Here is a 13,741-nt window from a genome sequence, read left to right on the forward strand (position 1 = left end):
CCCTGCTGCCATCCCGTCCCCGTCCCCTCCATCCATACGCGTGCCGCGCAGCACCATGCCGCCCAGGGTTTGGTGTTGGCCCCGGCCCTGCCCACCCACCTGCTCCCGGTGGTCGCCATGGCGCAGCCTGGGCACCCCGGGCACACAGGGCCACCAGCAGGAGGAAGAGGACGCAGGCAGGGGCCGTGGCTCCCCACACTCGCACCATGCTTCCACCACCGCCGCTGCAGCTGGTGCTGCTGTCAGGACCGGTGCGGAGCAATGCCTGTCAGTCCCAGCAGTCCCCAGATGAGCATCTGCCTTGCCACCCTTTAATGTTGGTGTTGGGTTTTGTTTTTGTTTTGAAACATATGATGCAGGTTATGGTAAACCTTCAGGTAAACCACAGATCAATAGGGAAGAAGTCCCACACGAGGGAAGGCCGTGCTTTTCTTCCAGGCAATGGCGCATGCTTTCATGCTGCATTCGACAAAGAAGCTCTCTCCATTTTACGCAGTGGCAACAGGCACGACTGCAACACACGCACGTGTAGGCAGCACCTGCAGGTCCCAAACCCTTAACCAATTTTTAGATAGCACCAATTTTTTATGTAGTGGCTTTCCCTTCATCCATAACCTCTTTTTTCCTTTCTTTATATCGGGTGGCTCTCCTCCATTGCTCTCTCGGTCATTTTCCTCCCCAGTGTCTGAGCAGGCACTGGGAATCGTTTCCAGAGGAAGGGTACTGCTGAAGCTACAACATTTACTCTCGGGAAAAAGAGAGTATGTAAAAGAATACATACTTCCTTTCTTTTTTCCTTTTTTTTTTTAAAAAAAACATCTCTGAAATCAACGCTGCGGCCTGGCAGCAAATAACTATGGGAGTAATGATGATTCCTCATCCTCACTGTAACGTTGTAGTTAATGTCATAAAGAAGCAATTTCCCCAGGCAGTGGCCATTTGAGATGGGAAGGGGCAGTAAGAGGAAGTTTTCCTTAGACTAGCTCTTCCCCCAGAACACCTCGCCATCCAGCAACAAATTCAGTTCACCTGCTCCGCCTGATCAGTCAAACGCGCGTCAGACTCCAGCAGTGGTTCTGACGTGGTTCGAGAATCACCTATCCACAGAATATCTTGGGTTTGTACACTCAAATAACGCAGTCTTTTCCAAATAAGGCCCAGAGCTCACACTCCGAGTGCAGCCTAACAGCACCAGAGGGCCGGTAGGCTAAACATTCCCATCCTGGCAACAGTACCGACCCGGGCAACAGCAAGCATCCCTTCTGCACTTTCCTCGTGAACATCAGCATAAGGAAACAGAGACCTCCTCGATCCAAGGTTTAAGAAACAAACACAACGGTCACCCAAGCAGGTTGTTTCCAGCAAACTAACGGAGAAATTAAGGTGACAACCGGGTGCATCCAGAGTTAGTCAGATCCTGAGGGCAGCTCCTTTGGGAAACGGAGGAGCAGCGCGCCAGATGACGGCTACCTTACAGCACACCCCTCAGAGGCACTGCTACGAAAGGAAGGCAGAAGGTTGGAACTCAATAACTCGCAAGGCGCCCGTTAAGGGGGAAGCTTTAATTTCCTCAGCAGAACCTCCTCCCTGAAGGCCGCCCAGGGACTCTTTGCTTCCCTCGGGAGACGGCAGGGACGGGGCAGGGCGGTGGGACGGACGGCCCAAAAGGCCTGAGGAAGGGCTGAGGAGCGGGAGGGAAGGGCAGGCCGAGGGCAAGGGCAAGGGTGGCCCTGGGCCTGACAGGGCACCTTGGGCCTAACCCCGGGCAGCAGCTCCCCGTCTCACAGGGCCCGGGGGGGGCTGCCTGTAACAGGAGATGCGGGCAGGTAAATTTTACAAGCACTGCATCACAAATACCCTGCAACACCTGAACTACTCACTGGGACAGCCTCCTTCCTCACCTCCTGAAAGCTCCAGCTGGCAAACCAAGGACAAAATGAAAGGCGGATGTGGAGGACCTCGTAAGATACTATTTTGTTCCCTGTGTGCCCACTGCTGGTGACACGTAATGCCTCCTGTTCCCAAACCACATCGGCACGTTACATCTTTACTACATGCTGAAAGGAACTCAGCAACTTGAACACAACTTAGAATTCCCCATCCCGGCAGCAGGCTGTACAGCTGAAGCTGCTTTAGCCAATAAAGTGTGTCATGCTGCCCCTCAAAGGTTTCTTCCTGGGAACGTCTGCTGTGACACTCCTGACGTATTACTTCTCGGAATGGCAGAACTGCGCTGGGTAGGCCCCACAGCAAGACTCGTATTTCTGTCCTTCCCTTTCAGGAAAGGATCTCCCACCTTGAATTTACTAATTTTCATGATGGTGATACACAAATTGAAGTTTTGAAAAACTGAATGTTGATTAACAGATTTCTAGCACAGCCTGTGCATCAAAATTCATTTCTCTCCATTCAGGTAATCTTAGTTTCTGAGTTACAGTTACAGTCAATTTTTTTTTTTTTTTGTGCTCAGAAAAACGAGGGGACTGGTTGTCCCAAGTCAGCCAGGGAACTGATCTTTGGTCGATGCACCAAGCAACTCAGCTCTCTTGGGGAAACTTAAATAGAACAGACAGATCTCCAGACGGATAAAAAAAATAAATCAAGTGATAAAAACCCAACCGACACATCTGATACCCCAGCTTATTGAACAGCACAAGGGTTTAATCTACAGGCTCTGTCCAAAGCAGCAAGAAGTGACAGATTTAATCCAAACCAGTTGCCCGCTCTCACTCTCTGATCTGGAGACGTTATTGGACAGGCATGCGTAGCAGTAACACTTGTAAACGCTGGGTTACTGCACCACAGCCCCAAATCCCTCACGGGCCCACTAAGATACTTTTACTGATTGATCCACAATAAACACTCCCAAAAAGATTCTCAACAAGTTAAACCCCGTTTAGAAAGAATCTGAGGAACCTGTCACTGCAGCAACAAAGGGCTGCAATTGTATGCAAAATCTCCAACACCCTCCTTAGCACCCTGCTAGCTCAAGGACCGTGTGGGGCTTCCGTGCCCTGAACGAGTCCACCCTGGCCGCATAATGCAGATGTAATGTTCGAGAAAGCACATACCGTTAGCGAAACTTATCAGATCCACAGCAAAAAGAAAAGGAAGTCCACAAAGGAAGGACTTTTGACCTCAGCATGCAACCCCAGTTACAAATAACTTCCTATCTACCAGCGGGCCGCGTTCCCCTGGCACTCAGTCACTCCGCAGCACGGCAGCCACCTTTGTTCTAAGGATGGCAAATTCTAGTTAGAAACGCTCTGTAGAAGAGTGATGTTGTCCCCTTTTAACATGAGCCGGCCTGCAGCACAGAGAAGGGAAAGAGGGGATTAGAGAGAGCCCAGAACCTGAGAATAATCTCGCGTTTTCAGAAAGTATTTCCTGTGGTTGAGCAGGGTTTTGCCCATCACGGTTGGTACCTCTCAGTGCTGCTACCTAGAAGGCTCACCCAGGCAGGTTTCAGACCGCGCGTCGCTCGGGTTGCACAGACACACGACACACCCAGCTGTTTCCTTGATTTTGTCTTGGAGTGAATCTCCTCTGCGTCGTCCAGCACCAAATTCATGTACTCGTCAAAGCCCTAGAAATCAGCAACAGTGGCAATTAGTTCAGCAACAACACAAACCATCGTCAGCTTTGCTGACCCAGGCTGGACAATGAAGACTAATTGTTAGCGATTTTTTTTTTCCCTTGTGCTAGCTTCTCTTGACAAGAAAAAATAGGATTGTGAATGAGGGAAAACAAACTAACGACGTAACGCGGGGTCGTGCTGATACTCACGATGATGCAGCCTTCTATCCACATGTTCACTTGCTCGGAAAGCCACACCTGGATCCTCGACCTCTGCAGAATGAAGGAGGAGAGTAAATAGGCACACAAACACCGCGAGTAGTTCTGTTCTCTCTCATGTGTTCAGAAATACCCGCTAACCATAGCCGCTAGAGCTCCCAAACACTCCAAGGAGCAACTCTCAGGGGCACTTTCAATTAACAGTCTGACATTTTAGAGTGTTATAGGACCGGGTGAATACTACACGTTTGCTGAAGAACACGTTTCCAGTCACAAGGGAACACTCCTGCACGCCCGGCTGCACGATCCCACTCCCGTTAACACGAGGGGGCAACGCCGCGCTGCGCAGCAGCTCCTTGTACCCACCAGCACGCCGCACAGCTCTCCATTCCCCACAAACCTGCCCCGAGCAACCGGTGAGAGCCGAAAACTCAGCGAGGGGGATCCCCGGACCCTCCCCGCTCCCCCCACCCCTCCCCCAAATCCCCATCCCCATCCCCTCCCCGTCCTCTCCCTGCGCTACTCACGCTCTGCAGGTAGCAGAAGATGAGGTTCTGCGGCGCTGCGTGAAGGGCTCAGCACGGGGACAAGAGCTCCAGGCCCGGAACAAGGCCTCAAGGCCCGGGCCGAGACCCCTGAGGCCCGGGCCGCCCCCCACCCGCTCCCCCGTCGCCCCCCGGCCGCAGGAAGGCTACGATGGGCTGCACCATCACCGTCTGCACCTTCTGGCCCTGCCCGCGCTACGCCGCGGCTACCGCCGCCTCGCTGCTCCCGCCGCCCCTGCTCTGCCGCCGCCGGAAGCCGCTGAGGCCGGGCGGGAGCGCGCAAGGGACGCTGGGATTCTGGCGGACCGCGGGGGGCCGCTCTAGCAGGCCGGGAGGACCGCGTCTCTATGGTCGCAGGCAGGTGGTCTCCCAGACACCATAAAGACACATGTAGCCAGTGTCCAAGACCACATACAAACCGTCTGTGCTACGAATGCTGCCCTGGATGCCACACAGCTGGCGGATCTTGTTGGCCAGAGCTTTGTGGCTACCTCCACATACAGATTTAGTTTGGGATCCTCTCCTCAGATCGCTTCAGGGTAGGTACCTGACAGCTTTGGCCAATGTTCTCGGGTACGTAACCTGAAGGGGTCTGCGGACCGAATCCACAAGCCCCTCTCTCTCTGGAAGAGGCCCAAAAATTTCACCAAGTATGCCTGGGAGGAGGAATGGGTAGCTACTGGGCATGCACGTCCTTCCCAATTTGGCCAGACTTCAGGTAGATACCCCATCTGGGTATGGTCTTTCCAGAACTTCCGCGTGTAACACAGAATTTTTCATGAGTACAATGTGGTGGAGGCAAAGGTAGCTACCGCGCATGTAGCAACCTCCAAATTAGCCAAAATTCTCTGTTACACTTCCTAGAGGGATCCGAGTTTAGTATCCACAAAGAACAAAATCTCTCTTGGAGGAAGGCAAATCTTTTTTTCTAGAAGCATGCCGAGGTGCGAAGGCAAGGGTAGCTACCAGGCATACACTTCCCTCTAAACTTGTCCAAACTTGTGGTGTCCGTACCCTGAAGGGCTTTGCAGCTGATACCCAGAGCTAAATGTTTCTCAGGCAGAATGCCAAACATTTGCAGAAGCTTCCCTGGAGGAGGCAATGGTAGCTAGCAGGCATGCAGCTACCTCCAAAGTAGGGCCAAAATTGGGAGGGTCTTAACGTGGAGGGGTGTTCAGCTGGTAGTGACAAGCAGTTCTGTATTTGGAGCTAGCCCAGAAGTTTTGCAAAACAAGATCAGCGAAGGGAAGTGAAGGTACCCAGGCAGCTACCTCCCTCAAAAACTGGCCAAAGCTGTCAGGTACCTACCCTGAAGCGATCTGAGTATGCATGGTTTACCTCCAAATGCATGGTTTACCAAAACTTAGCAGTGAACAAGAACTACAGTTTCAGCTTCATTTGAAAAAAATCAAAATTATCAGCAATATACTGGGGTGAGGAAGGTGGGGAAGAGTTATTTTTTAATCCATGATTTTACAAAGGCTTCTGCTGAACTCTATGCTTTGCAATTCATACGGAACAAATTATGTTCCAATACAAATTTGTGTAGCAAAACCAGGAATTTAGTACACAAATTGAGTTGGTATTTAATAAAATAAAATACTGTGACCTATAATATCTTTTTGGTTATTTGAATAAATTTGTTCTGCATTCTCTAAATCTTTTCTGATGTTGTATTTACTATATTACATCATTTTTAAAAAAGTAATAATGATTTTCAAAGCTGAGTTTATGTCAGTAGAGTAAAAACTACTTTTGGCAGGCTGTGCAAGGTAAATCTTAGTACAAATAATGTAACAAGGAAGAATACACACCAGCTAAATAATTGATGGTATGATTGTGAAACCTCTCGTGTTCCACAGGAGTAATCCTATAGTTTTAGAATGCTCTCTAGTAGAAGTAATAGAATTCAAGTAATCCTAAACTTTGTAATCTTGCCCTGAAGGATCATGTTTTCAGTATTACTTACTAGAAGCATGTACCGTGGGAAGATATTTGCGAAGTCTATGACAAGGTAACAGCTGAAGCTAAAAGGTCAACAAATTCCTCAGTTTAGTATGGATGATGCCTGCATTTGCAGACAGTGTAATTGTCTAGGAGTTTACAAAGGTTATGCAACTGTTCACTTTCAGGCTTGAAGGCTTGTATTTTTCTGAGCAGTTCCACATAAAAAAAAAATAAAAAAAATAAAAATATCTTGCAGATTAATAGAGTCAGCTTTTGAGATGCGGAGGATTTTAAGTCCTGATTTTTATTGCAATGTATTTTTCATCTTTGCTTCTTATGGTAATCATTTTTTGCACTAACATCACCACAGAGATCACCGTGTAGGAAAAACTTTGTTCCTGAAAGTCTGTTATGCATTTACTTATTAATAAAAAAACATAGAGATCTTGAATGACCGTGTTCACAGTAATAAAAGTTCAGTTTGTAGCAGTGTGAAGTTCTGCAGTAAAATTATTTTACTGTGTGACTTTCTTGATGGAAATAATGAAACACTTTTTAAGTACGTTGTAAAATTTTTCATCGAGGTAATGGTTGGCCCTGATTTTTTGCACTGAGTTTCATTGCTAACCTATTCCCTCAGTGATGTTCAGTGGAGCTAGGTGAATGTTTCATTGCAAGTAATTAAAGTCAGCTGATATTGTCATCCCACCAATCTCATAATTCTGAGAGACACTGTTAGTGTTCTTGTCTGTATTTGCAACTTATGTCGTGTCTGTTCTTTAATTGTCTGAAAGCAGTTTTATTTCTAATCCCCACAGTGTAGAATTAACCCTTATCCAGACAGAATTTATTGTAAGAAGAAAGAAAGTCCTGAATTCTTTCTGAAGCTTTGATAATTTTAGTTGTCTGATGACTAGTTTGTTCTCTGTTCAGTAGAAGATAAATGTTATCTGAGTGCATACATATAAGACTTAAAATCCATACTGGATCTGAAGTGTTTTCTGATTACAAATTTGACATACACTTTAAAAAATATGTTTCAGTAATTTTCAGAAATTTTCATAAATTTACAAAATCTTCTGACCATTTCTGACTGCACTTTCATTAACTGTTACAAGTAATGAGGATGAGTTCTTGCTAACACAGCTTAGCTTAAATATAATTGATATGCAGTATGTTCTGTACAATCCATCCAATTGACATTGACAGATTAACCTGAAAAACACAGTACTTGGAAGCATAATTTTATGCAAAGTGACAATTTATTTAAATGTAATTACACAAATATTATTTGTATTGTTTGTACAGAGATTTAAAATTAAAATTATAAAATTGTGACTGCAAGTTAAAAGAAACTTGCTGAAAGAACTGGTTCCATTAAAGATCCATGCCACAATACTTTCTGGTCTTTATGTTCTCTTGGTTTGTTCATTAATTGCTCAGAATCTCATGGCAGAAATTTGCTCCATTCCACATCCAAGTGCTTAGTTCTGATCCCCACTGTACACAATATGAGCTTCTGCATAACATAGCATCTGTTTGCAGTTTGTTGTGCCAAAGCCTCTTAAAAATGCATATTTAAGAGTATCAATACCTGATGACCTCACTGGAACTTAAAAATGTGTATTACATCATGTAATTGATCTATGATGTAAGAAAGATAAACCACCTTAGTGTAAGTTGTCTTATCTTAAGAGAAAAGAAAACCAGACATTGTGCATAAACAAATAAAAATAAATATCTGTCTGTGCAAAGGTTACGATCACATTAAAATGTGCCACAGTGATTCTGTATGACAGGAGAATGTGAAAGAATCAGGAGATAAGAGAAGCAGTCAAAAGAATCTCATGTAAATATGTAAATATTTAAGAACATTTCATGGTCCATAAAATGTCAAAAATGGTCTATGAGATGACCACAAACATCCAGGTCTTCACCTTTCATGCCAGTTCATTTATATTTCTAAAGAGAATCACCAGATTTAAAAAAAAAAAAAAAAAGTGGAAATAAAAGAAGTATTGGACTGTCAACCCTCAAGCTATTTTTTGTTGGTTAGATATGAAAACAGTTGTGTTTTTTTTTAAATATTTTTTTGCCTTAAAAGCTACTTATTCCTCCATTTGGAAAACATTGATGTATGTTTTTTGGAATATCATTAGATGAAAATTACGAAAACAGAATTGAATCCAGAAGATAATTATGCTATCTAACTTGATTATGGCTGAGACCTGTGCTTGTTTTTGTCTCATTTCTGAAGTTTACAAGAAAATCACAGTACCTGAAGGATTTGCAGAAACACTTCCCGAAAGGTTGACTGCATTGGAAAGGCCAACAGAGGTTGTTTTACATGTTTTAGATACACAATTTATTTTTAATTATTCCTTTTTTTTTTTTTTTCCTCTATAGGGATGCCCTCTGATTCTTTATTAGTTTATTTGCTTTTATTGCTACTCATTCATTTCACATCTGGAGAAACAGAAGTGAAATTCAGTGGACAAACAGAATTTGTAGTTAATGAAACAAGTACAACCGTTATACGCCTTGTAATCGAGAGAACAGGGAAGCCTGCTAACGTCACAGCGATTGTGTCGGTAAGAAACCATGCCAGTTGTATCGTCACTGAATATTAATGTATTTTTGAAGCTTTGAATGTTGCTTATGCTTGTACCAAGACAACAAAAAGGAATGTGGTACTTCACTGGGACAGTGCTTCAATTTGAGGGAAGGAATTGTCCCGCTCTGCGCTGCACTGGTGCAGCCTCACCATGAGCACTGTGTACAGTTTTGGGTGATACAAAATACAAAGGACATAAACTATTAGAGAGCATCCAAAGGAGGGCTACTATGGTGGTGAAGGGTCTAGAGGGCAAGAAGTATGAGGAGCGGCTGAGGTCCCTGGGTTTGTTCAGCCCAGAGCAGAGCAGGCCGAGGGCAGGCCTCATGGCGGCCTGCAGCTCCCTCACGAGGGGAGCGGAGGGGCAGGCGCTGAGCTCTGCTCTCTGGGGACAGCGACAGGACCCGAGGGAACGGCATGGGGCTGGGACAGGGGAGGGTCAGGCTGGGTGTTAGGGAAAGGTTCTGCACCCAGAGGTGGTCGGGCACTGGGACAGGCTCCCCAGGGACGTGGTCACGGCACTGAGCCTGATGAAGTTCAACGTGTGTAGACAATGCTCTCAGACACATGGTGTAGTTTTTGGGTGGTCCTATGTGAAGCCAGGAGTTGGACTTGGTGATCCTCGTGGCCCCCTTCCAACTCAGGATATTCCGTGATTCTACGGTTTGGATAAGCCAAACCCATTTTCTGTAACTGAGCAAATTCCTTTTGTCAGTGTCAGTGGTGTCAAGAAAACGGTTTAAACATTTCCTGAAGGAGCCAGCTCAAGCTGCTCAGGAAAAAGTTTGATATCAATGCTAGCTGTGCATTCATAATGAAAATGCATCTACGTAATGACTTCTCCTTTTCAAGATTACTCTAGAACCTGCAGTTTAGGACCTCCTCCCATGGAGCCAGGCTGAGGCAGTTGGGGTTGTTCAGCCTGGAGAGAAGGCCCCGGGGAGACCTCACAGCGGCCTGCCAGTGCCTAAAGGGGGCTGCAGGAAAGCTGGCGAGGGACTCTGTGTCAGGGCGTGTAGGGACAGGACGAGGGGGAATGGCTTTAAACTGAAAGAGGGCAGGTTTAGGTTAAATGTTAGGAGGAAATCCTTCCCTCAGAGGGCGGTGAGGCCCAGGCCCAGGCTGCCCAGAGGAGCTGCGGCTGCCCCATCCCTGGCAGTGCCCAAGGCCAGGCTGGATGGGGCTGGGGGCAGCCTGGGCTGCTGGGACGGGTCCCTGCCCATGGCAGGGGAGTTGGTTTTAAGGTCCCTTCCAACCCAAACTATTCTGTTATTCCATGATTTTACGATTTTAATAGCTACTCCAGTTTTTGAGTCAGTTCTTTGAGAAGTCAGAGTTACTATTTTTACATCATTGATTTTATCTTTTAGCTGTTAATAACCATGATTTCAATTGTACTCCATTTAAATGATTAAACCCTTTAGAGTGTGTTAAACTATATGTGCATGGAGTAAGATGCTATTGGGTGTGAGTAAGGACAACACAGCAGTGTAGCAGAGATGTGCTGCTTATGATTCTTTTCAGTGGGTAGGCAAAATAAACTGTGTATCTACACTGTGATACAGTTTATTCTCCTGTATCTGAATATGAAAAATACATACCTTAAAAATCACAATGAATAGAAATTGATCTGTAGGGATTTCAGAGTTTATTAATGTCTAAGGAGGAAACCTTGAGAAAATGTGATTTTAGTTTGAAAGTAGTGTTATATGTTGCCATAACAAACAGAGTAACTTAGTTTCTGTATTAGACCTGATCTCTTTTAGAAAAATAAAAGTAAAAATCCATTTTCATAAAAGTCTTTTGGTAGGTCTAGTGTTGGCTCAGATACTTTAAAAATACAGTTACCAAAATGTCCAGTGAGAGGTTACAGACACAAAAATATCGACTATAATTTGTTTTCTCTTCACTGAAATTCTAATTTCATTATTCTCAAAAAAAGAATAGCTTTTTTCACAGTGGTCTGTTCAAACTATCAGTGCCTATAAGGGTGGTAGTTTAAGGTGTAGCAGCCATGGGGATGTTTTTGAAATGACTTACTGAATGCATTGGAGAATTTGAGAGTTCATCAGGTCACAGTCAAGAAAATCTTGCAAAAACAGGTAAGATGAAGAGGACTATGCCATTTAGTCTCAGCTTCAAACTGTAAAATTAGCCTACAGATTTTGCCAATCTTGACACCACTGGCTCTGTACTCTGTCCTATAAGCACCTTACTTAATATTTGATTTGGTGCAATTTTCTTTTGTTGAATGATGTGAAAGCAGAGCTTTACATTTTAAAATTCAGCTTGCCCAGCTTTGGCAATCTAAACATTAATTTAGGTTAAACTCCTAAGCTCCTTCTAGTTCCTAGAGTGAGAGAGGAAAGCAGAAGACAGTTGCATCTTAACGTAAGTTTAATTCAGGTGAGTTAATACATGGTGTGCAGCTCTGTGCTCAGAACAATCTTTTAATTAAAAACTGGTCCTATGGTACATTAAGCAAAAGACAACCAGTTTTAAGGAAGGACATCATAAGTGGTTCTGAATAAAGTGTTGTTATTTCTGGTTACTTAGCATGGATACAAGGGGCTATTATTTGTACTTTCTGTCTAGAAATAAATTGTATAACGGCAGGGTAAACAGTGGGAGGAATCATGTGCATAGAAAAGTGCATGAAATCCATATAATTAGTCCAGAATAATATTAAAGAAGATTGTAGGGGAAGAAGAAAATGTCATTCACTTGTGTATTTATTGTAGCTTTATGGAGAAGATACAGGAGACTTTTTTGACACATATGCAGCTGCATTTATACCTGATACAGAAACAAACCGAACAGTGTATATATCTGTCTGTGATGACGATCTTCCGGAGGCTGATGAGACATTCACATTTTACTTGACATTACCAGTAAGTCTAAGTTTTTCAATTTATCCGTTTGCCCAGAAAATGCTATGTAATCTGACAGAAATGAATGGTATTCTGTAGAACTCTGTGCAGTCATGCTTGTGGGTCTGAGTCTTAATAGGTAAGAACTAAAATTTGGAGACTAGCCAGGATGGTTCTTATTGCTCCTTTTAAGAAAGTTTTGTTGTTCCTGTGGGTGTCTATGTGACATTGCTGTGCAGTATAGACATAGTCTGAAACTTCAGCAAACGCTGCATTCAGTTGTTGGTATTTGAAGGTGTTGTGCTGGAGTGCCAAGGAATTAGACTGTGAAGGGTCAGCCTTTCCTGTTTTCCTACACACTGCACCTACAAGAAAGGGTGGAAGTAGCAAAAAAAGCAGGATGATTTCCAGTCCTGCAGAGGGTAAACAAGACTTCCCTTTGAACAACCAAACATTTTTAAAAAACATATTGATAAATCTGTGCATATGGTTCTATCTCACGTGAGTCATTCTATGAGGAGCCTGCATTCCTTTTTTTTTTTTTCTTTCTTTTTTTTTTTTTTAAGGTAGCAGTTCATGACTAAGCTTGAAATCAGTTCTGTAAAGAAAAATTTTATGCTTTTAATACATTTTGGGAAATGTTGGCAGTGAATGTAGAAGTCTATATTTTTCCTTCTTCTTTTGACATGTAAATGTAGTAGCTCATTTTTACAACACTGTAAATAATAAGTTTCCTTTAGTTGATAACTCACTTCACATAATAGCTTCAAAGTTTCAGTTTTATACAAGTGTTAGGAAAAAAAAGAATAATTTTTGAGTTCTTGGCAGACCTACATGCTTCAAACCTAGTTCCCTATTCCTAGTAGATTGCCAAACTGTAAGTAATCATTCGAAAGGTTTGTTTCATTCACTTTGCTGTTGACCATATAGAATATACTTCCTAAATGAGGAAGAATTATTTTGGTGCATTCTGTTGCTTTAAATAATTTTTACTGTAATATTTAATAAAAAGATGTACAATTTTCAGAGAATAATATTTAAAACAGTAAAATCAAGATGCTTTTATTTTTGCCTATATTTACCATATTTAATATCTTATTTTTTGTTAATTTTAGAAACCGTCTGCAAAGATAAAGCTTGGCTCACCCAAGTCTGTCACTGTAACAGTCTTATCAAATGACAATGCCTTTGGAATAATTTCTTTTAACATGGTATGGCTTTTTATATGGTATATATGAAAATTTTATAAAGCATAAAGGTGAAATTTTCAAAGATGCTGGTTAGTTATTCAACTGAATCCCTCGAAAACTGATTCTGAGTTACATCTTTTAAACTGTCTCTAGAGGTAATTCATACATATGTATGTAATTCATGCATATATACAGCTTTAATACTACTGTATGCTTTTAGGTATTGAGAAATAGCCTGAGAGCCTCGCACTTGGATGGATATCAATGTTGCTCATCTTAAAGATAAAACTTACTTAAAGTTGTTCAGTATCACTGTCCCTCATCTATAAGTCAAGATCTAAATATAGTAGGGAAGAAACTGAGGAATAATACCCTAGGAAAGTTAAAGGTAAAAATGTGATTTGAAAATCTTGAGAATATATACATTTTACCATCAGTAGTGAGCCTTATTATACTTGACTGACAAGCTGAGGGAACATTGTCATAATATATGCATTTTATAACACCCTCTGGGATAAGATGCTGTTGTTACTCCAGCAGATGATATTTGCAATAATACAGAGGTTGTATTAGTAGAACGAGTAGCTATGCCTTATTGACAGCATTCTGACAATATAATTTTGTATAGGACTTTTCTGAAAAAACATAAGAACATAAGAAAATGTTAGAGCCACAGTACTAAGCCAAGCTGCTTCTGGGATTTGTGGATATCTTCAAAATCTGTTACCTACAATAGCCTAAAAAAGTGACCAGTGACCTAAATGATTGTCCTGAGTACAT

The 13,741-nt window shown here is 43.1% G+C and overlaps 1 protein-coding gene across 7 annotated transcripts in view; it reads left to right on the plus strand.

Annotated features, from left to right (window-relative positions):
• The window catches only part of LOC125181667 (adhesion G-protein coupled receptor V1-like), a 94,164-nt gene that overhangs the window by 47,960 nt on the left and 32,463 nt on the right, over positions 1-13,741 (plus strand). The gene's annotated exons all lie outside the window — the stretch shown is intronic.

Source organism: Anser cygnoides, chromosome 31 (assembly GCF_040182565.1).
Source record: "Anser cygnoides isolate HZ-2024a breed goose chromosome 31, Taihu_goose_T2T_genome, whole genome shotgun sequence".
Classification (NCBI taxonomy): Eukaryota; Metazoa; Chordata; class Aves; order Anseriformes; family Anatidae; genus Anser; species Anser cygnoides.